This window comes from Ahaetulla prasina, chromosome 1, assembly GCF_028640845.1.
Source record: "Ahaetulla prasina isolate Xishuangbanna chromosome 1, ASM2864084v1, whole genome shotgun sequence".
Lineage (NCBI taxonomy): Eukaryota > Metazoa > Chordata > Lepidosauria > Squamata > Colubridae > Ahaetulla > Ahaetulla prasina.
Window position 1 is genome coordinate 74,799,929 of NC_080539.1, and position 22,520 is coordinate 74,822,448.

General features: G+C 41.1%; 1 protein-coding gene and 1 long non-coding RNA gene across 4 annotated transcripts in view; one reads left to right on the forward strand and one right to left on the reverse strand.

Annotated features, from left to right (window-relative positions):
• CDC42EP3 (CDC42 effector protein 3) overlaps positions 1-22,520 on the reverse strand; it is a 45,104-nt gene that overhangs the window by 6,572 nt on the left and 16,012 nt on the right. The window lies entirely within an intron of this gene.
• LOC131188795 (uncharacterized) lies at positions 3,652-11,074 on the forward strand. Its single transcript, XR_009152841.1, has 3 exons — positions 3,652-4,168; positions 4,770-4,879; positions 8,991-11,074. It is a non-coding gene; the product is annotated as an uncharacterized LOC131188795 (long non-coding RNA).

The following is a 22,520-nucleotide window of genomic DNA, read 5'->3' on the forward strand; positions in this document are numbered from 1 at the left end:
ACTTGCATGTCTTTATCTCTGTCTTTTTCTCTATCTCAAGTGAAACAAATAAGCAGTCTTTAAAAGGGAAGACTGTATGTATTCATGTCACCTATTTTTAAAAAAACAATCAATTTCTTTTTAATATTTAGATGTTAGAGAATGTGAGGATTGCAGCCTCCAGAATTTTTTGCTATATAATCCAAATATGTCAGAGTGCAGAATATAATAATAAATAAAATTTATGAATTATAAATAACCTAGCTCACACTCGGAATTTCTTTTGCTAGAGTCCCCTTATATGATTTGTGAGTAGCTATTCAACCTACTGTGGGAAATTTACAAGTTTGTTGATGGATTTAAGGTAAACATGAGCAGAAATTGGTATAAATATTATGAAGCTGGTATGATGAGAGTTGAACTTTTTCAGTGGACTTGTGAGTTTTTTATTTACCCATTACAAACTGGATAGGCCTGAAAATTATGGCTTTGTAGAGTTTCTTCGCCCAAAATCAATAGTTATTCTTCAAATGTTATGAGATTAGTATAAATGTTTGTGTAATAGCTGCCAGGAAAGGACATTAGTACTGTAAGACTATTGTGGAAAAACTATGTGCATATAAATCTGAGAAACCTGTGCAAATAATGGCTCGTGCAGAAAGCATGAAACCAGTTTTATATCTTCAAAAAAAGACAGCAAGAAACAAAAACACAGTAGAGTCAAAATATTGCTAATGTGCATTGAATTAGTGAAAAGACAGGCAAGAAAATACATGCAAACCATAATCTTTAAGCTAGTTTATTGCTTATATTTGATGTGGCAATGTTTATTCTTACTCCGTATATTAGCCTTGGAGGTTTAATTCAGTAATTCCACCTCTGCATGCTAAATGCAGCTGGACTGATCTATGTTAGCCTTTGTAGCACAGAATTGCCTTTAAAAATTCTAATATAGCATTTATATGTGTGTGTCTCTCTCTCCGTGTTCTTGTATGCGTGTAAATATGTGTATATATGACACGATCACAATTAAAAAAACATAAATAAAGTGAGCAAAAATCCATATTTTTTTAAAAAGCATAGAGCATGATAGCATATAAAAATTCATCTGTAGCATTAAATTCTCCATAGCAGAGGTAACTTATTGCCATAATTAAACAAGGGAGGCTAAATACGAGTTGACCAATTGTTAAGTAAAGGATTCTTCAAAACATTTTGTTGAATTGTTAATTTTGCTACTAGTATTTTCTGTGAATGTCCCTGAATGATGGATTATGTACTTTAGTTTTCCATTATTGGATGGAAAATGGAATTGTCATATCTGAACAATCTGGAACTGAACACACTCAAAACCGCAGAAATGGTGGTAGATTTTAGGAGAAACCGTTCCATACTTCTACCTCTTACAATACTAGACAACACAGTATCAACAGTAGAGACCTTCACATTTCTAGGTTCTACCATATTACAAGATCTAAAATGGACAGCTAACATCAAAAACGTCATCAAAAAATCATAACAAAGAATGTTCTTTCTGCGCCAACTTGGGAAGCTCAAACTGCCCAAGGAGCTGCTGATCCAGGAATTATTGAGTCTGTCATCTGCACCTCTATAACTGTCTGGTTTGGTTCTGCAACCCAACAAGACAGACACAGACTTCAGAGGATAATTCGAACTGCAGAAAAAACAATTGCTACCAACCTGCCTTCCATTGAGGACCTGTATACTGCACGAGTCAAAAAGAGGGCTGTGAAAATCTTTACAGACCCCTCACATCCTGGACATAAACTGTTTCAACTCCTACCCTCAGAACAACGCTACGGAGCACTGCATACCAGAATAACTAGACACAAGAACAGTTTCTTCCCGAACGCCATCACTCTGCTAAACAAATAATTCCTTCAACACTCTCAAACTATTTACTAAATCTACACTACTATTAATCTTCTCATCGTTCCCATCACCCATTTCCTTCCACTTATGACTGTATGACTGTAACTTTGTTGCTTGTATTCTTATGATTTATATTGATTGGTTCCTGATTGCTTATTTGTACCCTGTGACTATCATTAAGTGTTGTACCTTAGAATTCTTGATGAACTTTTCTTTTATGTACACTGAGAGGATATGCACCAAGACAAATTCCTTGTGTGTCCAATCATACTTGGCCTATAAAAAATTCTATTCTATTCTATTCTATTCTAAATTTTTAAAATGAAAACTATGAAGCTTCTTTAATATTCCATATTTCTATAATAAGATAAACAAATTGGAGAAAATGGATGTTCTTGTTTAGTAACCCTATTTATTTATTTTTTAAAAAATATGCTCTATTCATCTTTACTATTTATGCCTAAGTTCAGCAGTAAAGTTATGTCCAAATTTCCAGGTATTACATTTTAAACTTTTCTGAAAAACACACTTTTCATATAGAACAAAATACCCATTTTTGTTAGACATTGTTGATTATTACTGGTCCTTACATGTGTTCGAAGATTGCTATAGATAATTTCCAGTTTAGTTTGCCCATCACACTCCCAATCATTCCCCACATCCAGATCACATACCACTCCCAAAAGGTACCATAAATATAGCTTGATATTTATTAAACATCAGCAAAAATCTAATTCTGTATGTATAATAATAGAGTGAGAAGTAGCATCAACAATCCCAAATGCAGTGGTCTTTGGTTAGGTTTCATCTTTTTAATGTACATAATGGCAGCAGAATAGAGATAGAATATAGGAATGGCTCCTCTATTTTGCACCATTAAAGAAACAATTTGATTGGTGGGAATGATGTATCCAACAGAAGATTATATGGACGAATCACAGAAGGCCTGATTCAACATTCTCGTGGTTGGGTGCCATGTTAGTCTTTTATATAATTAAAGGTTAATACCCTAAATATCCCAAGTAAACCTTGTCTTCTGATTTCCATGCTTGTAATGAGTATTGCCAAATAACTCACTCTTTTTTTTTTTGTGCGACTGTGAAGGAGTTTCCCAGATCACAAGCTTCTATGCAAAGAACAGCGCCTCCACAAAAATATAAGGCATCTGATTCTGCCTTTTCTGTGAATGATAACTTTCCAAACCAATTTAATGAGGATCAGTCAAAAGAAAGGATGCACAAGCTTTCATTTTTGCAAAGCTCTTCATCAGATTATATACAAACTAAGGAAAAGAAACAAAAATGTTTTTAAAATATAGGTACGCTGACTCAGCTTTGAGGCTTGACATGTAAATCGGTCTCAAACTGCAGTATATAAGTACCAATTAGTACTGTAACTATTCATTAGCGGTAAGTGTTGTTGGAGAAGTAAGTCACACCTGTGATTCAAAGGGAAACAATAGTAGCTGCTCTCCTTTTAGTTTCTACCCTCTGCCCATTCTGAGGCACAATGGATATTGATTCAGGCTCTGGCTTTCAGTGAAATAGGTTAAGTTCCTGGCCTAGCACAGAGCAGAAATAAACTTTATACTAGGAAATTTCCACAAGTACCCTTTCAAAAAGGGATGCTTAAGGAGATACTACCATGTGATTTCCTGAACCTTTCAATATGCACTCACTAAATCTGAGAATAGTTTTTCAAGAGCACAGTTGTTTGACAGACTGGCTGTTGAAATAGAGCACATCACAAGGGATTTTTAAATTAATTATATGCTGGGATGTAACAATACGAGGTGGCATTCTAATGAATTTGTTCCATGTGTTTCACGAGTTGCCTTCTTGAATCTGAGAAGCCTCCTTCTATTTTGGTTCAGCCTCTCTATGAAGAGACTCTGCATTTGGGAAGGCAGAATTCCAATTCAAGCACGATTAGAAATATCAGGAAGTATCTATTGACCTTGAATGAGTTTAAATATGCAGGATTGGATGGTTTGCACTTAGGTTACAGATAGTTTGGCAGAATCTTTAGGTATTCTCTTTGAGAAATTTTGCAGAACAGGAGAAAAACCAGATGACTTGGAAAAAGGCAAATGTTCATATCTTGAACAGGGAGGGAATGAGAACTGGGGAACTACATACTTTTTCAAGGCCAGCCTTGTCAGACTAAATCTTAATTGTTTATTTATGATTCCAATAGAGGTAATGAAAATGCTATGGACACGCTATTTCTTGATATTTGACAAAGTACATGTCCGCCTTCCAAGGTAGACCAAATTTGGAAACCAAAAACATACCAGGTAATACTACTTTTATTATAAGGTTATAGTAACAGAATCTTGCATGCTGAGATGTTCTTCTCTCCCCCGCACCCCATCTTATCTTCTTGCAAATTAGGGAGATCCTTGCTTGAGATGTTGATTCAAATTACATTCTGTATGGGACTCAGATTTTTTTTTTATCTAACTCTTGTTATGTTGCATTTCTTTCTCTTCTTCCTAAAGGTTATTCTTTTTACCCATTACAGTAACCCATGATTTTCTGTTCTGAAATATAAGGGTTGGATAAAAAGTATTTGTTAACAGTTTTTCACCAGACTGGAATATAATATATGAACTGTAGGAGCCAGATAGTTATTAACAATACGAACAAGAGATGGAAGAAATGCTTATCATATTTGTAGATGATACAAATTTAGGTGGGATAGATAATGTTGTAGAACAGTGTTTCTTAAACATTTTCCCCCTCTCGGGACACTTTCTACCTATAAAAAATATTTTTTTTCCATGAATTGTATTTATTGATATTTGCCATATTAAAAATTAAAATTGATGCATTTGCTGCAACTTCTTCTTACGATTGTTTGAAGTGATTTAAATATTGTATTATTTTTCAACATAGGCTGGCAAACTATTTTGATCTTGCAGATCTCCAAGAGAGTCTTGGGGGACCATAAAGTTGCCAAAGCTGAGAAACAGTTCTTGGAAGACAGAAAATTCAACATTATATTGGTAAGTTAAAGAAGTGAACTGAAATAATAGAGCAAAAGGCAAAAATCAGTAGTAGTTTGGTAGCACTTTTTCAGATTAACCATTTTATCAGGGGTGAAATGGTCCTCGTTCGGACTGTATCATCCGATCCGGTAGCAATGGCGGCAAGTGGTTCGGAGAACCGGTAGCAAAAATCCCTGCCGCCCCCCTGGCCCAGCTTAAAAGCATTTTTTGTAGAAAAAAATGCTTTTAAAGGGTTCTGACAACCTCAGGTGAGTTGCCTGATCGCCAGAACCCTTTAAAAGTATTTTTACAACCTCTTCAGCTGAAGAGGTTGTAGAAAAAATGCTTTTAAAAGTAAAAAAAAAAAAGTTGGCCATGTCCACCCAGTCACAGTACGCCCCCACCAAGCCATGCCCACAGAACCAGTAGTAACAAATTTTGCATTTCACCCCTGCATTTTAGTCAAAGATCTTATGGAAGATTATGCTTTAATAAAGTGTCTTGTCTGAAATGATCATTTAATTTCTAGCTGGAGAGAATACATGTGAAAAGAAATTTTAAATTATATTTGATCACAAGTCGAAAATCACAAAGCATATGTCATGGATGAACTTTCTCCCAAGAATAAAATAAATTATGTACTATCAACATAATCCTAACTATGGGTTTTAAACTATGTTTCCCTGAAAATAAGCCCTAGCATGTTTTTATGCATGCGCCTAATATAAACCCTACCCCCAAAATAAGCCCTACTTAAGAGCCTGCGTAGCCACCCACCCACCCATTCCATCTGGTTTCTCATGGTGTTGCAGCCACGAGCTGAGGTGGTGCCCCACACGCCCCATACCGGCTTACCTCAGAGCCCTTGCAGCCAGGCCATCCACGCCTTGAAAATTGCCTCACGGCAGCAACACCTATATGCAGTAGGAGCCATGATCACCGGCCCACTTCTTCTGTTTGCTCATGGTCGCAACAGAGCAGGAGGCTGAGCGGTGTGTGTTAGTACCACAGCCGCAAGAGAGGTGTCGGGGAGTGAATGGTCTGGCTGCGGGGGGCCTAAGGTAAGATGGTGTGGGGCGCATGGGGCAGCTCCACCACCACTCCGTCTCATGGCCGCAGCATTGGTGTGTCACTCAGCCTCCTGTTCCATTGCGGCCATGAGCAAGCAGAAGTGGGCCGGGGACCATGCAGGATCCTGCTGGATGGGACTGCTGGAGCCGCCACTGCGAGGTGAGGCAGTTGTCCTGGTGTAGGTGGCCTGGCTGTGGTGGCCTAAATGTAAGCTGGTGCAAGGCCTTGCATCCCCTCAGCCTTGTGGTGATGGCAGCACTGGCATGCCGTACGGCCTCCTGCCCCACCACAAGCAAGCAGAAGAAATGGGCCTCCCGTACATGGGGGGAAAAAGACACCCTCTGAAAATAAGCCCTAGTGCTTATTTTGGGGCCCAAAAGAACGTAAGACCTGGTCTTATTTTCAGAGAAATATGGATAATATATTATGTCCTGTTCTGGATATTATACTTTAAGAAGCATTCAGAGAAATTGAAACAAGCATAGAGGGAGCCAACGAAGATGATAAACAGACCAGAAACTAATTCTTATGGGTAAAAATAACTATACTTAGTGAATTAAAAAGGAAATGACAGTACTTTTCAAATATCTGTGGTTTTGGAGGGATCAGAAAAAATGGTCAAATTCTGTTTTACAGTTATATGTAAAGAATACATAGTAATGATATTCAATTTCAGGAATGCTAAGAAAATCTTCCTATTAGTAAGTTAAATTCCATAATGGAACTGATTTTAATTACACTGATTTTAATTTTATGTTCATTGTACTACCTTTTTCCCCTGGCATTTATTTTACAGGTAGTTTTCAACTAATGAACAAGTTACATAGAAACCTGTCAAAGTTATAACAGATCCCCCAAAATTTACCTATCTCCCAGATTCAAAGTTCTAATATTTGCCCCACCGGACAAATGACCTTTTTGGGCACTCAGCAACTGGTCCACATTTATGGCCATTTGCAGCATCCCACAGTCACGTGCTCGCAATTTATATTTTTTTCTAGAAACTATTTCTGATGCCCCATAGCAAACAATGGGTTCACTTAATGACCATGGCAAAAAAGGACATAAAATCAGGAATGGTCATGTGGAGACTCACTTTATATAACCGCAATTGCAAGCTCAGTTATGGTTGTGAGTCAAGGACTACTTGTATTGCTGTAAGCTATTAACAACTTCCGTAAGCAGAACAGATTGGGCAGAAAACAGATAAATAAAAAATAGGATAAGAAATGAATGCATTCTCCCTTTGCTGAAAGTATAAAAGCACAAATTGGATTGCCGGAAATGCTGCAGCTGACATCCCCTCAATGAAGTGGAAGACTGGACTCAGTAGTCCAAATAGCCCCTTCCAACTGGGATCAAGCAAACAGAAAGGTTTAACATGTAAAAAAGTAAATTCATTAAACCGAACTCCTATGAAGAAGCTCAGCATTTAAGCTTGCTTCACTACAGGTAGTTCTTGACTTACAACAGTTCATTTAGGGACCGTTTGAAGTTACGACAGCTCTGAAAAATGTGACATGACCATTTTTCATACCTACGACAATTGCAGCATCCCCTGGTCACATGATCAAAATTCAGATGCTTGGTATTTATGACCGTTGCAGTATCCCGGGGTGATGAGATCACCTTTTGACACCTTCTGACAAGCAAAGTCACTGGGATTCACTTAAACAACCAAGCCAGATTCACTTAAACAACCGTGTTACTAATTTAAGAACTGCATTGATTCACTTAACAACTGTGGCAAGAAAGGTCATAAAATGGGGCAAAACTCACTTAACAAATGTCTTGCTTAGCAACAAAAACGTTGGGCTCAATTGTGGTTGTAAGTCGAGGACTACCTATATCTCTTTTTACAGTTATGTTTACTGTCACCAAACAATTCGTCAATGATGTAATTAGAGCTGTTTTAAAAATGTTCTACTGACATTTTCTGGTGTGTGAAAGGCAAGTCCTAAGTGGTAGTGACATTCTACAGTCTTACGTTTAGCTATCACCTTTGGCTAGGATGAGACACAAAGGAAGAGCAGCAAGAAGCATTTCTAGACTCCTCTTCCTCTTTTAATCCTCCTTGAGGTCATCTGAGCATTGTCCATTTATGGGCTATTACTTTGGTTTCTGCCTACTATAATAGAAAAAGACTGACTCCGTTTTGCAGAGCAGGTTCGCCTGGTCCGCCAGTTGCGCCCCTTTCTCGACCGGGATGCCTTATGCACGGTCACTCATGCTCTCGTCACTTCTCGACTGGATTATTGCAATGCTCTCTACATGGGGCTACCCCTGAAGTGTACTCGGAGACTTCAGTTAGTCCAGAATAGAGCTGCGCGGGTGATTGAGGGAGCACCATGTTGCTCCCGGGTAACACCACTCCTGCGCAGTCTGCACTGGCTACCTGTGGTCTTCCGGGTGCGCTTCAAGGTTTTGGTTACCACCTTCAAAGCGCTCCATGGCTTAGGGCCCGGGTACTTACGGGACCGCCTGCTGTTTCCACATGCCTCCCACCGACCCGTACGCTCTCACAGAGAGGGTCTTCTCAGGGTGCCGTCCGCCAAGCAGTGTCGGCTGGCGGCCCCCAGGGGAAGGTCCTTCTCTGTGGGAGCACCTACCCTCTGGAACGAACTTCCCCCCAGTTTACGCCATTTGCCTGACCTTCGGACCTTTCGCCGGGAACTGAAAACTTATCTATTTATTCAAGCGGGACTGGCCTGATTTTTAAATTCTAAATTTTAAATTTTAAATTATAATTTTACTGGATATTTTATATGGTCAATTTGACGGTTTTAATTTCGGCCTTTTATTGAATAAGCTTTTTAATTGTTATTTTAATATGTATATTAATTGTTTTAAATGAAGGCTGTACACCGCCCTGAGTCCTTCGGGAGAAGGGCGGTATAAAAGTTTAATAAATAAATAAATAAATAAAAATAATAAACTATGCCTCACTTTAGTGGGAAGAATAATCCGAGAAATTGACAAGGCTCATAAATCTACAAGGCAACAGTTATTTTATATTTCTTTTTTTTTTTTAATATGGTCCAAATATCTGTTTATCTAGGAATCAACATGGGAATCTCTGGCTGCGATTCTGAAGTCCTATCCTCAGTGTTTGCCTTCTGAAAGTCAACTTTATTATTATTTATCAAATGTATTATTTATCAAATGTATTGGTTGCCCGTCTTTAAAATGAGTTATATTTGGAATTGTGTTTATTTTAACTTTAGGTTTTTCAATAATAGCCAGTGATCTACTGTTGAAGGAAATAAATCAATTCTATGTATAAACAGGATATTTTATGAAATTAGTGTATGTTTACAAATTGTATAGCTTTGAGTCATGTATTTGTATAAAATGCAGAGTAGGAACTGAAGAGCTCTTATATATCAACATTCCTCTTAAAAATATGGATCACAAAGACATTCATTTAGAAACACATCCCACTGAATTCAGTTGAAAATATTTTCAAGTGACTTTAGAATTTACTGCAGGTAAACAACTCTATCCATAATCACAGCACTCCATACTGCCTACCAAAATTATACCTTTCTATCAACTTTTATCCAACTGATATAATTACTGTGGTAGAGCAATATTGCAATAGGGACTCAAGTGAATGGTTACTGTATGCTACAAGCCAGAATTTAGTCAATTATTTACCTAGGCATTTGATGATCTGTTTGTTGTAACTTTTTAAGTTGTGTTCATTGATCATATTACATCATTATAGGTAGTCCACAATTACCGTGCTTCCCTGAAAATAAGACCCTGTCGTATAATTTTTTGAACCCCGAAATAAGCCCTTGGCCTTATTTTTAGGGAGGTCTTATTATTTTGGAGCGCATGGAACAAGACAGGGGTTCTTTTGCTGTCTTACCTGATTTCCAGCTCTGTCTCTCTAACCCTAACCAGAGGAAATGGCGGGGACCGGCTGTGCATGCATTTAAATATTTTCAGGGGGGCTTATTTTAGCACATGCGCTCAAAAGCCCAATTGGGCTTATTATCGGGGATGTCTTATTTTGGGGAAAACATGGTATAATTGTTCATTTAATGACAGTTCAAAGTTATGAAGCCTCAGAAAGTGGTGTATGACTTGTCCTTAAGTTACAACATGATTACAATTGGGTACCTGGCAACTAGCTTGCATTTATGACCGTTGCAGTGTCTTGCTGCCATGTGATCATGATTTGCAACCTTCCCGGCTGACTTCTGGCAAGCAAAATTAATTGGGGGAAGCCTATTAATTGTTCAGTGCCAGTAAAACTATTTAGTTTTACTGGCACTGAATAGTTTTATTCAGTCAAACTATTTACTAAATAGTTTGACTGAATATTTATATTTAGTAAATATCCCCCTGCAACTCAGACTAATCTGAGCACAATCAAGCCCCCACCCAAACAGGACACACCCCCAGCCAATCAGAGCACAAAAAAAAACCCATCGAATCAGAGCACAGCCAAGCTCCCACCCAATCAGTTCAACCCCCCACTAGCAGTTAAAAGGAAGAAACAGCTGCGATCACACATTGCTCCCACAAGCATGAAGCTGAAGCCTGAAGATGACGAATGAGACTTCATCGAAACGTCGCCAAGACACTTCCAATTTTACACCGGAGAAAACCCGAACAACCAAAGACCTACAAATATATATATATATTTATATATAAATATTACATATAAATATTTACAGATCCCTCACATCCTGGACTGTTTCAACTCCTACCCTCAAAACGACACTATAGAGCACTGCACACCAGAACAATTAGACACAAGAACAGTTTTTTCCCGAAGGCCATCACTCTGCTAAACAAATAATCCCCTCAACACTGTCAAACTATTTACTAAATCTGCACTACTATTAATCTTCTCATCATTCCCATCACCAATCTCTTTCCACTTATGACTGTATGACTGTAACTTTGTTGCTGGTAATCCTTATGATTTATATTGATATTGATTGTTCCTGATTGCTTATTTGTACCCTATGCTTATCATTAAGTGTTATATCATTAAGTATTAAATTGTACCCTATGACCATCATTTGTGTTGTAAATGTTGTACCTTGATGAAGGTATCTTTTCTTTTATGTACACTGAGAGTATATGCACCAAGACAAATTCCTTGTGTGTCCAATCACACCTGGCCAATAAAAATTCTATTCTATTCTATTCTATTCTATTCTATTCTATTCTATTCTATTCTATTCTATTCTATTCTATTCTATTCTATTCTAATTACCAGTCTGGGTATCATATGTGCAATATACAGTGTGTGTCATTCAACCTAGCAATAAGAATAGTACTGGTCATTTTTGCATGTTTTGGCCAGTATGTGACAAGAGCAATCCTAATCCAGTTCTATTTCAAAGAGGTTTACCGGTCCGATGTAGAAATGGGCTAAATACAACACTATGCTAAGGTTGCAAAGCAATCTAAGAGAGAGTGTTCTTTTGTTTCTGGTTTTTTTAAAACATCTCTCTCTCTCTCTCTCTTTAATGTGTAGAAGACATACAGAGCTATGCAAAGCTGACTATCTGACTTGATGCTCCCTCTACAAAGGAAAAGGGAGGGGAGCCTGCAGCAAAAAGGAAATGACAAAGGGCACAGGAGGGGGGGATTTACAAGTCCCAAGCAGGGCTGAAAAAGAGTAAGAGTAGGATGAGCTGTGATTGTTACCTCAGTGTATTTTCATGGCAGACAGAGGCCAGAAGGAACTGACAGCCTACTCATGTTTTGCAAGTGGCAGCATTTTAAGAGAAGCTGATTTAAAGTAGGGAACCGCCTCTTGCCTTCCCCCCACCCTCCTGGCAAATGGGAGAGAATCAAACTTTCTGAATTTAGGCAAAATAAGCAAACTCATACTTCTCACTAAAATATAGTTTTGAACATTACTGGGGGATTGCTTATTTTATGAAATTCTTTCTGTTTGTTTTATCAAGTTATAAAATACTATCATTGTATTATTTGCTTTACAGATTAAATTTTATTAAAAAGGCCCAAACCTGACCCGTTACATCATTTGTTTTATTCATTGCACAAATCTGTGCTATTTTAAGGGAACTTGATATTGTAGTTTGATAACTTCATCCTAATACATGTGAAACTCTTCTTTTTCTTACCAAAAGACCATTATTACTTCTCATACTAATAACACAAAGTTTTATTCCCCTGACTTTTACTATGGCCAGAGAAATTTGTTAGGAGAACTGTGGAAGGATTAAAATGAGGATCTGACTTGAGCTCAAGAAAAAATGGATAGAAATCTAACAAAGGAATATATAAATGTTCCCTCCTAAAACACAGCAATTCAAAAGAATAACCGTAAACTAATTTATTTTCCAGCATAATTTTAGCTATTTGTCCTCAAGATTAATTTTTAGAGGTTAAATAAAACATTACAATTTGGCTGGTATTATACATTGCTTTCAGTAATATGGTTTGCTAAATAATCCACATTAACTGGATTTATACAGCATGTTAAACTAAAATTAGTTTTCCCTAAACCTTAATTGGCTGGCTTCACTCACTCACCAAACCAAAATCTTAGCATCGTGTGTGAAAGCAGCTTATAGCCATTGGTAATTTCTCATTGTGAGTCAAAACTGCTGACTCCCAGATATTATTGAAGCAGAACGATGACAAGATGCAAAACAGCAGGAGAATAAAATAAGCTGCTTATATTGCCTATGTGCTGAGATATTACAAATCAAAATTGTGGCTTGGTCCAGAAGAAGGAAGCTTTCTACTCTGGCGAGTACTCAAAACAGAAAATAAAATTAAGAATATAAACGGTTAAAATTACAGCTAAGCCTCACTTAAAAATGGTAATTGGTACCAGCAATTCTGATGCAGTCATAAAGCATGATGTTACAATGACATTGCCAACTTGCAACAGCAGCTGCAACACTCCCAGCTGCTATTGCTACAGTAGGTGAATCCTATGCAGTTGGAGGTTATGTGATCTTGCCATTTGAAACCTCCTGCCAGCTTCCCCCACTGAAACCAGCAGCGAAGGTTGCAAATGGCAATCACTTGACTGCTGTCACTTTGTTGTACGCCAGTTGTACCACAACTGTTGTAATTATGAGTCGGTTGCAGAGTACCTGAATTGCGATCATATGACTGCAACAGCCACAATTATGAGCAAAGCCGGAAGTCCCCCTTGTTTGGTGCTATGGTAACTTGGAAAGGCCATTGAATGAGGACTACCTATAACAGTGATGGCTAATTTTTTGCGGACCGAGTACCCAAAGCGCATGTGAACCCCCAAAATGCAATGCCTGTGTGGCCCCCTGCACGCGCCCCCCTCCCTGCACGTGCACCCCCACAAACGTGGCAGATCCGAAGACCAGCTGGCCGGTGGGAAGTGCATGTGTGGCAGAGCTGAACTGGGGCAACGGCTCATATGCCCACAGAGAGGGCGCTGTGTGCCACCCCTGGTCACATCACTGACTTATAAAGTCAAAACTTAATGACAAACGCTAAAATTGTCTAAACTATTAAAGCTTAGCGGAAGATAAGCTGCTTGACAGTTTTCCTAAACATAGAAAGTAGAGACTCCAATGAAACTCCTTCAGAAGCATGTGTTATGCCTGGAAGCAATTCAGTAGGAATATGGACCAGAAAAATGGGCATCTTCAAAAAATCAGATCTTAACAGCCAAATAAAGACTTGACAGAGAGTCAGTCAGGCCCTAAACTGTTTAAGGGCTTTAACACTCAGGACAAACAATTTACAATTTTCCCTGGTAAGTAATTAACAACCTATTATCAGAGGAAGGGAGGCAAATCACAAAATGAGCATTGCAGCATTGTGACATTTTTGTATGTGCGCTGTGACATTGCATGGATGTACATAAGGGTAGAGTTTGCATTGCAGTGCTTTTTTTAACCATCCTGGAAAAAAAAGGATTCTGCAGATGCGTCTGTAATATGACCTTATATTTTGTATTGATTGGTGGATTAGTTACTGCATTTTTTTATCAACAGCAACCTCTGCACACTTTTGAAGGATATCTTCAAAACAGTGTGGGTTGTAGTGAAAGCAGGCAATGAAAGTGTGGCTGTACGTTTTATGTACCTGTGAATGGCTCTGCGGATGTCCAAGGTATGCCAGAGTCTTTTGCGTGGATGTCTGGGGTTTGGGCAAAAATCTGGTAAAATTACCTACTGCGCCCTGTGAAACCAGGTGTTAATTTTCGGTACAAATATCGGATCTAGGCGGAGAATGACCCTATTTGGGTGAAAGATGCACAAGTCAGGTCGCCAGAAAGTGCCACCAGCTCCGAAATCCTGCGTACTGATTTGATTGCGACCAGAAAGGTCACCTTGAAGGTAAGCAGGCTAAAGCTGGTTGATGTTAAGGGCTCAAACGGAGGAGACATGAGCACCTGTAAAACCACTAACAGATCCCAAGTTGGGTATCTATGGACAGTTGCGGGTAACAGGAGACCCCTTTCAAAAAACTATGCACCTTAGGGTGCTGGGAAACAGGGGTCATTCCTTCACCTAATAGGACTGTGGCCAGGGCTGCCACCTGCCTGCGGAGAGTGTTTGTGGATAACCCCTTTTCAAGACCTACTTGCAGAAAGTCTAAGACCTGTGGAACAGTCACATCTGTCCTTAGCGCACTATCGACAGAATGAAGCCCATATGGCTTCATATATCCTGTTTGTTGAGTCCTGCTGTGCAGCCAAAATGGTTGGGAATCACTTTATTTGAAAATTGTCCTGTCCTGAGGATCTCCCTTTCAAGTGCCAAGTGGCCAACTGGAGCCACTGGGGGTCCGGATGTTGCAGAACCCCTTGGCTGAGGGAGATCCTGTGGGGTGGTATCTTCCATGGCCGCACAATGGATAGCACCACCAGGTCCACAAACCATGGATGCCGGGGCCAGTGGGATGCTACCAGGATCACCTCCGCTTCCTTCTCCAAGATCTTCTGATGACCCTCGGTATTAGAGGAGTCAGAGGGAAGGCATATAAGAGTTTGGCAGGCCACTGGCAATGGAGAGCGTTGGTGCCCTCTGCTGATTGCATCTGAAATCTGGAGAAAAATCTTGGAAGTTGAGTGTTTTGTAGGCTGGCAAATAAATCCAGGGTCGGGATTCCAAATCTGACTGTTATTTGGTGGAAGAGGTCTGGGTGGAGTCGCCACTTGGACTGGTCAATGGTTGTTCTGCTCAACCTGTCTGCTTGAGTATTGTCCACACTGGAAATGTGTTCTGTTCGTAATGACAGCAGATGTTTCTCCGCCCAAAGACTTAAGGCCTGCGCCTCGTGCATCAGATCCTTGGAATGAGTGCCGCCCTGTCTGTTGACATGCGTTTTGGCTGTCACATTGTTGGTTAGGAGCAGCACATGCTGACCTGTCAATGCTGTCTGAAAGTGTTGTAACGCCAGATGAGCTGCCCTCAGCTCCAGCCAATTGATGTTGTGAAGGAGCTCCTGTTATGACCACCGACCTTGGGTCACCCTGGAATTCAAATGGGCAACCCAGCTGAAGAGGCTGGCGTCCGAGGTGAGAACCATTTGGGAAGGTTCCCAGAACAGACTGCCTTTTTTCATGTCTCCTGACATCCACCAGTCCAAGGACCGGACTAGCTGCCTGGGAACCCTGATTGTGGCCAATGAATTGCTGCGCCCTGATCTCTGGCTGGGAAGTAGTAGCCATTTGCAAGGGCCCTGCATGCAAACGAGCCCATGGAACTATTGTTAAGCATGATATAATTTTCCCTAATAGTTGGGAAAGCAGGATCAAAGGAACTCTGTTCAAGGCCTTTATCTGCCTCACCATGTCCCTTATACTGTGATGTCTGCATGTTGATCACCGCCCCCAGATGGGTGATGATGGTGGAAGGTATAATGTGGTTTTCTCCCAGTTCACAGAAAATCCGTGATTCTGGAGAGTCTGGACCGTGATTTGAAGGTCCTGTTCTGCCAGTCTTAAGGACAACGACTGAAGCCTTATGGGTGTAGCCCGCAGATGAACTGCAATGACATCTAACAATTTGGTGAATGTTCGCGGGGCTGAGGAAAGGCAGTGCTCTTGTTCTGTTTCCCTCCCCCAATACTCCCAACAAAGAGTCAGTGAAAGACCTCCTCTTCTACTTTATTTACATAGATAAATGTCCTGGCCACGTCTACCCACGGGCCTGCCAAGTTTCTGGAGATAACGAGGAAATTATAGATAAGGCCAGAATTATTCACAAATATATTCTTCCCTCCATTGATACAGTTTGCCCGCGCAAATTCATTGCTTTGTCCAAGACAAAAAACCAGGAAGTCCCGCCTCCTATTTATAGTCTCTGCAGATGTCCATCATTCCTTGGCCTTATCCCAACGCTGTTTCTGCTGCGCGCGCCGGTCACGTCAGCGCAGTCTTGCATCACTCCAAAACTGTTCTTGGGACGTTGCCAAATCAGAAGAAGGCTCCAGAGAATCAGGCCTTGCCGGCCCCTCCTCCTCCCTTTGAGTGGGTGCCAGGGAGGGAGAGGGCCCAAGAGAAGAAGGACTTGCCAGGTCTTCTCCCTCACTTTCTGAATCATCCGAGTCCAGGAGTCCGGGTCCAGGAACCTGGGTCACAACAGCTCTGTACTGCCAATGGTTGCCTACAAATGAGAACCTGAGGAATCTCCTGTGGGATAGTCTGATCGATACATGGAAATATGCCTCCTTGAGATCTATTGAAGTCAAAAGAACTCCCTGTCTGATCCAATCCAAGATGGTATGCAAGGATTGCATCTTGAACCTTTTGTACTTTATGTGTACATTGAGGTCCTTCAAATTTAAAATGGCTCTCTGTTCTCTTGAACTTTTGGGAACCAGAAAGAAAACTAAATAAAAACCGAGGCCCCTTTGTTCTACTGGCGCTTGTTCAATGGCCCTGATGTTCAGCAAGTGCTGGATCTTGGCCTCCATTAGGGCCCTCTTGGTGACATCCCTGTGCATGGGGCAGTGAATGAAAAGTCGTGATGGGTTAGAACAAAACTCTAGAGTGAGCCCAAACCTCACTGTTTGTAGTGCCCAAGCATCTGTAGTGGTGTCCTGCCACTGGCTGGCAAACAGTTTCAATTGGCTGCCAATGGGGACGTGTGACTCAGAGTGTGAATGGTGGTAAGGTCAGGTACTGGCTCCCTGAAAGGGCCATTTGGATTAGGGTTGTCAAGCCCTATACCAGAACGATGGCCTGTCTTGTGTTCGGTCCATACCCTGTGGGTATGGCCTCCGGTAGTGTGGGGCGGAGAATCCTGCCTCAGATCCACGAAAGGGCTGCCTCCAATAATAGGGGGCAGTCCTCCTTTCCGCTCTTTTGTAAAGATGCGGAAGGGCCTTCCGCTTATCTTTCCCTTCCACTAGGATGGGGTCCAACACTTCCCCCAAAAGTTGACCTCCTTTAAATGGAGCTGATGCTAATCTCCATTTTGATTTCGTGTCAGCTTGCCACTGGCGAAGCCATAATAAGTGCCTGGAGTTAACATTAGATGCCTGGGTCTATGAGGCAAACTTGGCCACATTGAGGGTTACATCAGGTGAGTACTCGGCTGCTGCGATCAATTTGCTAATATCCTGCTGCAGTCTTAAATCCTCTGGAGAGGCCTTAGCCTGCATTTGACGCAACCATAATAGCGAAGTTCTAGAAAAGAAGGAAGCTGCTCTGGCTGATCAAATAGCCCAGGCGGCAGCCTGGTGAGTTTTACGGGCCGACAGCTCTGCTTTCCTATCCTCTGCCTTTAACCCTTCTGCAGTGTCTGAAGGCAGAATGGCCGTTGAAGCTAAGGTGGCCAGCAGGGCATCCACAGCTGGGATCTGCAGGAGCTCCTCTAGTTTTTGCTCTGCTGTGTACATGTTCTTGTCTATTCCACTAGGTGCAGGAATGAAAGCAGGCTGATCCCACTGCCTTTATATGACATCCACAAAGAATTTGGGTGAGGGGAATCACTTCCTGTGTTGTAACCTGCTCTGTAAAGAGGCTGGCACAGGGAACCTGAGATGCCATGGGGTTGTCAATAAGACTGTCAGTCTTCCCCATATTGGCTGTCGTTTTGGCCTTAAATAATAAGGTCTTAAACAGATTAGGGCAGAATAGCCCAGAACACATGGGCTTGTCTGGGGAGGCACCTTCATCCTCTGAGAATTCAAAGTCTCCCAATGATTCGTCCCCTTTGAGTGAGGCCTCGCTTTGCACTGAAGGGAGTGGGGAATGTGGTTCTCTCAGATAACCCATATCTGGTTGGAAGTGATGATGCTTAGTCCCTGACCAAGAAGGCACTGGAGGTAATGATCCCATTAACCTCCTTTGGTGGAGAGCTGCATCAATGCCTTGTGCAATGGTCTGAGCAATGACATTGCACAATTCTACAGACAAACCCTGATCTAAATTCTCCTGAGGGCGGAGTCCTGCCGCAGTCGGAATAAATGTAGCAGATGGAGCTGAAGCCTGGCTGCCAGACATAGCCTGCAATTCTGATGCAGAGAAGCCAGAGCCAGGATCACCTTCTTCCTCATAGGAGGTTGCCTGAAATTACTGCAGCTCCGTAATCACATTAGAAGACCAGTTTAACTGGTCATCCAGTAGTGTTTGAGATGGCATTTCCATGTCTAATGACATGCAAGCTCCACTAATGCTCCCAGAAATCCCTGGGGCCCTTGCAGCCTCTGTCTGCTTTGGAGTTTTTGCAAACTGTTTTTCTGCCTTCTTTGGGCATCTTTGTCAGATGATGAAGATGTTGATTTAGAATGCTTGGCCTTGGATCTAGTAGAAGGCCCTTTGGCTGCTGGTCTTACCTTTTTGGGCTCAGAACATCTGCTGTCTGGGGGAGGATTCAGCAGAATTACTACAACTGGAATCCATGCAGTCCGCCATTATTGCTGGAATCGCTGATTGATTTATTTATTTATTTATTTATTTATTTATTTATTTATTTATTTATTTATTTATTTAGTTAGTTAGTTAGTTAGTTAGTTAGTTAGTTAGTTAGTTAGTTATTTATTTATTTATTTATTTATTTATTTATTTATTATATTTGTATACCGCCCTTCTCCCGAAGGACTCAGGGCGGTTCATAGCCAGTAAAAGACAAAATACATATAATACAAATTAAAAAGTATATAAAAAACTGATTCGATTAATGGCCTAAATTTTTTAAAATACAATTAAAACCCCGTTTAAAACCCCTAATTCAAAACCCCGGTTTAAAACTATGTTCAAGCTAGTCCTGCATGTCGAAACAACAGCGTCTTCAGCTCGCGGCGGAAGGTCCGGAGGTCGGGGAGTTGACGAAGCCCCGGAGGCAGCTAGTTCCAGAGGGCGGGAGCCCGCACAGAGAAGGCACTCCCCCTGGAGGTTGCCAGCCGACATTGTTTGGCTGACAGTATCCAGAGGAGATACTCACAGTATCTGTGAGAGCGCACTGGTCAGTGTGAGGCTACTGGTGGCAGTAGGCGGTCCCATAAATAGTAGGAGGTCCCGTAAATACCCCCGTCCTAAGCCATGGAGTGCTTTGAAGGTGATAACAAGCACCTTGAATTGGACCCGGAAGATCACTGTTAATAATTAGCTTGTGAAATCACACAGTAAATTATCCCCTAAAAGGAAATCTTTATCACTGATCAATAAAGCAGGTACTGATTGCACAGTCCAGGCCACAGAATTAGCGCCAAACTGGCAACACAGTTTGTAAGTGCAGGCAGGCTGCAGAAGCAGCTGCAGTGGCAAAGGCATGAAACTGACAACACAGTTACAAACGCCACCCCCAAAGGCGCACGAAAACTGGCAACACGGTTTACTTGCGCATAATGGCTGCCTTCCTTGCTCCAAACCAAATCCTCAGTTGCTGGAGGCCTTTGTCTGCACCGATGCTGTCTTTCGAGTCTCCTGGCCCCAATTCACAGCTTGCAACAGTTCTGATCATCGCTGCCACCCTCAAAATGGCGGCCATCAGCTCTGCGATCACAGCATGGTACCGCGAATAGTGCTCCCAAAACGTTGCAGCCAGCCGCACCGCTGATAGAAGCCTCAGTCCATGGAAAGCAAGTTCTGACCTCTTCTGAGGCCTTCTGCCACACCGGCTGATAAAGTTAGTGTGCCACGCGGCAAAAGCGGCTAAGGCATGCATTGCAGTGCCGCTACCAGAGTGGAAGCCAGCTCTCTCTCTCTCACAGCATTCCAGCCAATTCTACAATAATTTAGTTTGAATGTCCTAATTAATCCATTTATTATGTAAGTAACTCAGAATATGTCTCTCAAGGCCGACTGAGTTGAAAAAACTGAGGCTCGGCCGGGAGGAAGAGGCGTTGCCAACCGAGGCTCGGCCGGGAGGAAGAGGTTTTGCAACTCAGTCTCTGGCCAATCAAACGAATTTAACCCATGCTTGGACTCTCCAAGCAGCGCACAGGAGAAAAAAACAACAATCTGCAACCATTTTGCTTTTCCATTTCTCCCTTCCACAAAGAAGTCAACCAAAGGAACACAAGCAAGGTTGTGCTGGAAGGGCTGTGGAAAATCTTTATTACATTCTTGCTAGCTGGAGAATTAACCAAATAAAATAGAATGAAAATAGTTATTAAGACTCTGACATATATTCAAGGTTTTGGAAAAAAACAAAACAAAATCAGTTGATTGAAATATTTAAGTTATTTTATAAAGGAAAGTTATGGAATGTGTTTTCAAAAAACGTTGCACCATCCTAAAGAGAGTAGTAATAATGTTTTTCTAAACCTGGTGTTTATACATATATGTTGTATTGGTGGCTCAGTGGCTCAGTGGCTAAGACACTGAGCTTGTCAATCAAAGGGTCAGCAGTTCAGCGGTTCGAATCTCTAGTGCTGCCTAATGAGCTCCCATTACTTGTCCCAGCTTCTGCCAAGCTAGCACTTTGAAAGCACGCAAAAAATGCAAGTAGAAAAATAGGGACTACCTTTGGTGGGAAGGTAACAGCATTCTGTGCGCATTTGGCGTTTAGTCATGCTGGCCACATAACCATGGAGACGTCTTTGAACAGCGCTGGCTCTTCAGCTTTGAAACAGAGATGACCTAACCCTAACCCTAGCGTCGGGAACGACTAGCACATATGTGCAAGGGAAACCTTTACTTTACCTTTTATTACAAATATATGTTGTATTTCCTAACATGTCCAGCCTAACATTCCCTTTTGGGTGACCCTGAATCTCCCAAAAGTGTGCAATTTTAAATTTAAAGTATTAATATTTACAGTTCTTGAGAAAAAAATGTTGGTTATCTATTCTAAATCTTAGAAGACCAAGATGTCAATGTACCAAGTTATCAGTCTGAAGTACAGTAGTGTTTCCAAACCTGGGCTGCAAAAAATTCACACATCGCTAGATGGCAGCAAAAAAATAGTTTTCTATATCTCTGCCCTTCTGCCATCTCTTGACCACATAGATTTTTGCATCTTAAATCTGGCAGCTACACTCTTGAGATATCAATTGTATCTTTTCAGTAACACGTACTGTATTTATTCCTGCCATGGGACATATATAACTATTACTAAGACACCATTTCACAAGTAGTGTCCTAGATTTAAACAAACATGACTAGATAGACACATCATGTTAGGGCATGGTTTGCTTAACCCTGATTTCTTGAACCCCACATGGTTAGGTTCATATAACTTTGTAAGCCAAAATCAAGCCACATTTTTCATTCCTCATAGTGCTTTTCAGTCACACCATATAACATTATTTTGATTATAAAACAATGCAGAGAAATTGTGTTCAGTGACTATTTATTCAGTCTCTTGAGCGTGAGGGTATAAAGCAAATTAGTCACATTAATGGAACTCAAAGCAGACAAATTGTTCACTTAACCTCCTCCAGGCATACTTCAAATACGTTGGTGAGGTAATATAGAATGGTTTTCATCTCCATACCAAATCCTGTAAACTCTGTCTTGTTTTTTGTGTGTAATATTTCCAAATAGGGCTTTTATGCCTATAGCTGAAATCCAGAGTTTACATGTCATACATATCACAAGATAAAATTACAAACTACTGGTCTCAGTCCCTCAACAGTGTTGCTGATAGTTGTGGATACAAGAGCTCTGCCTTCTTTTCCCACTGTACAGCTAATGTTCGCAAGAAACTAAAATTTGGTGATGGGTTTCTGGGGGAGAGAGAGGTGGTTAAGATGTGTCTGGGAGTGAAACATAGAGAGTATAAATATATGTGTTCATGGATGTACATGGGAGCCATACCTCCAACCTTGTAGCCTATGTGGCGATCAAAGCCACAAATATATCCAAACCTTGTAAAATTAAGCCACAGGTTTCCAAACTGTGAGCCATGACCCCTGAGAGGTTGTGAGCAAATTCAGTGGGTGGGGGAAATGTAACTGCCAGAGCCAGTGGGGGAATGTGCTTCATCATTGCTCAGCTGTTGGTTCAGCTGTCCTTCCACCCACATAGGGGATGCTGAATGATTGCTTCTTCCTCAGTTAAGTTGGGCTAGAAACAGTCTCAGCAACATCACCCAGGAAAGGTTAGTAGGGAGGCTAAGCCTGCCTCCATCCAAGGATGAGATTGCACATAAGCCCACATTGTCATGGCTTAGGTCATGTCATTATATCCAATTCATAT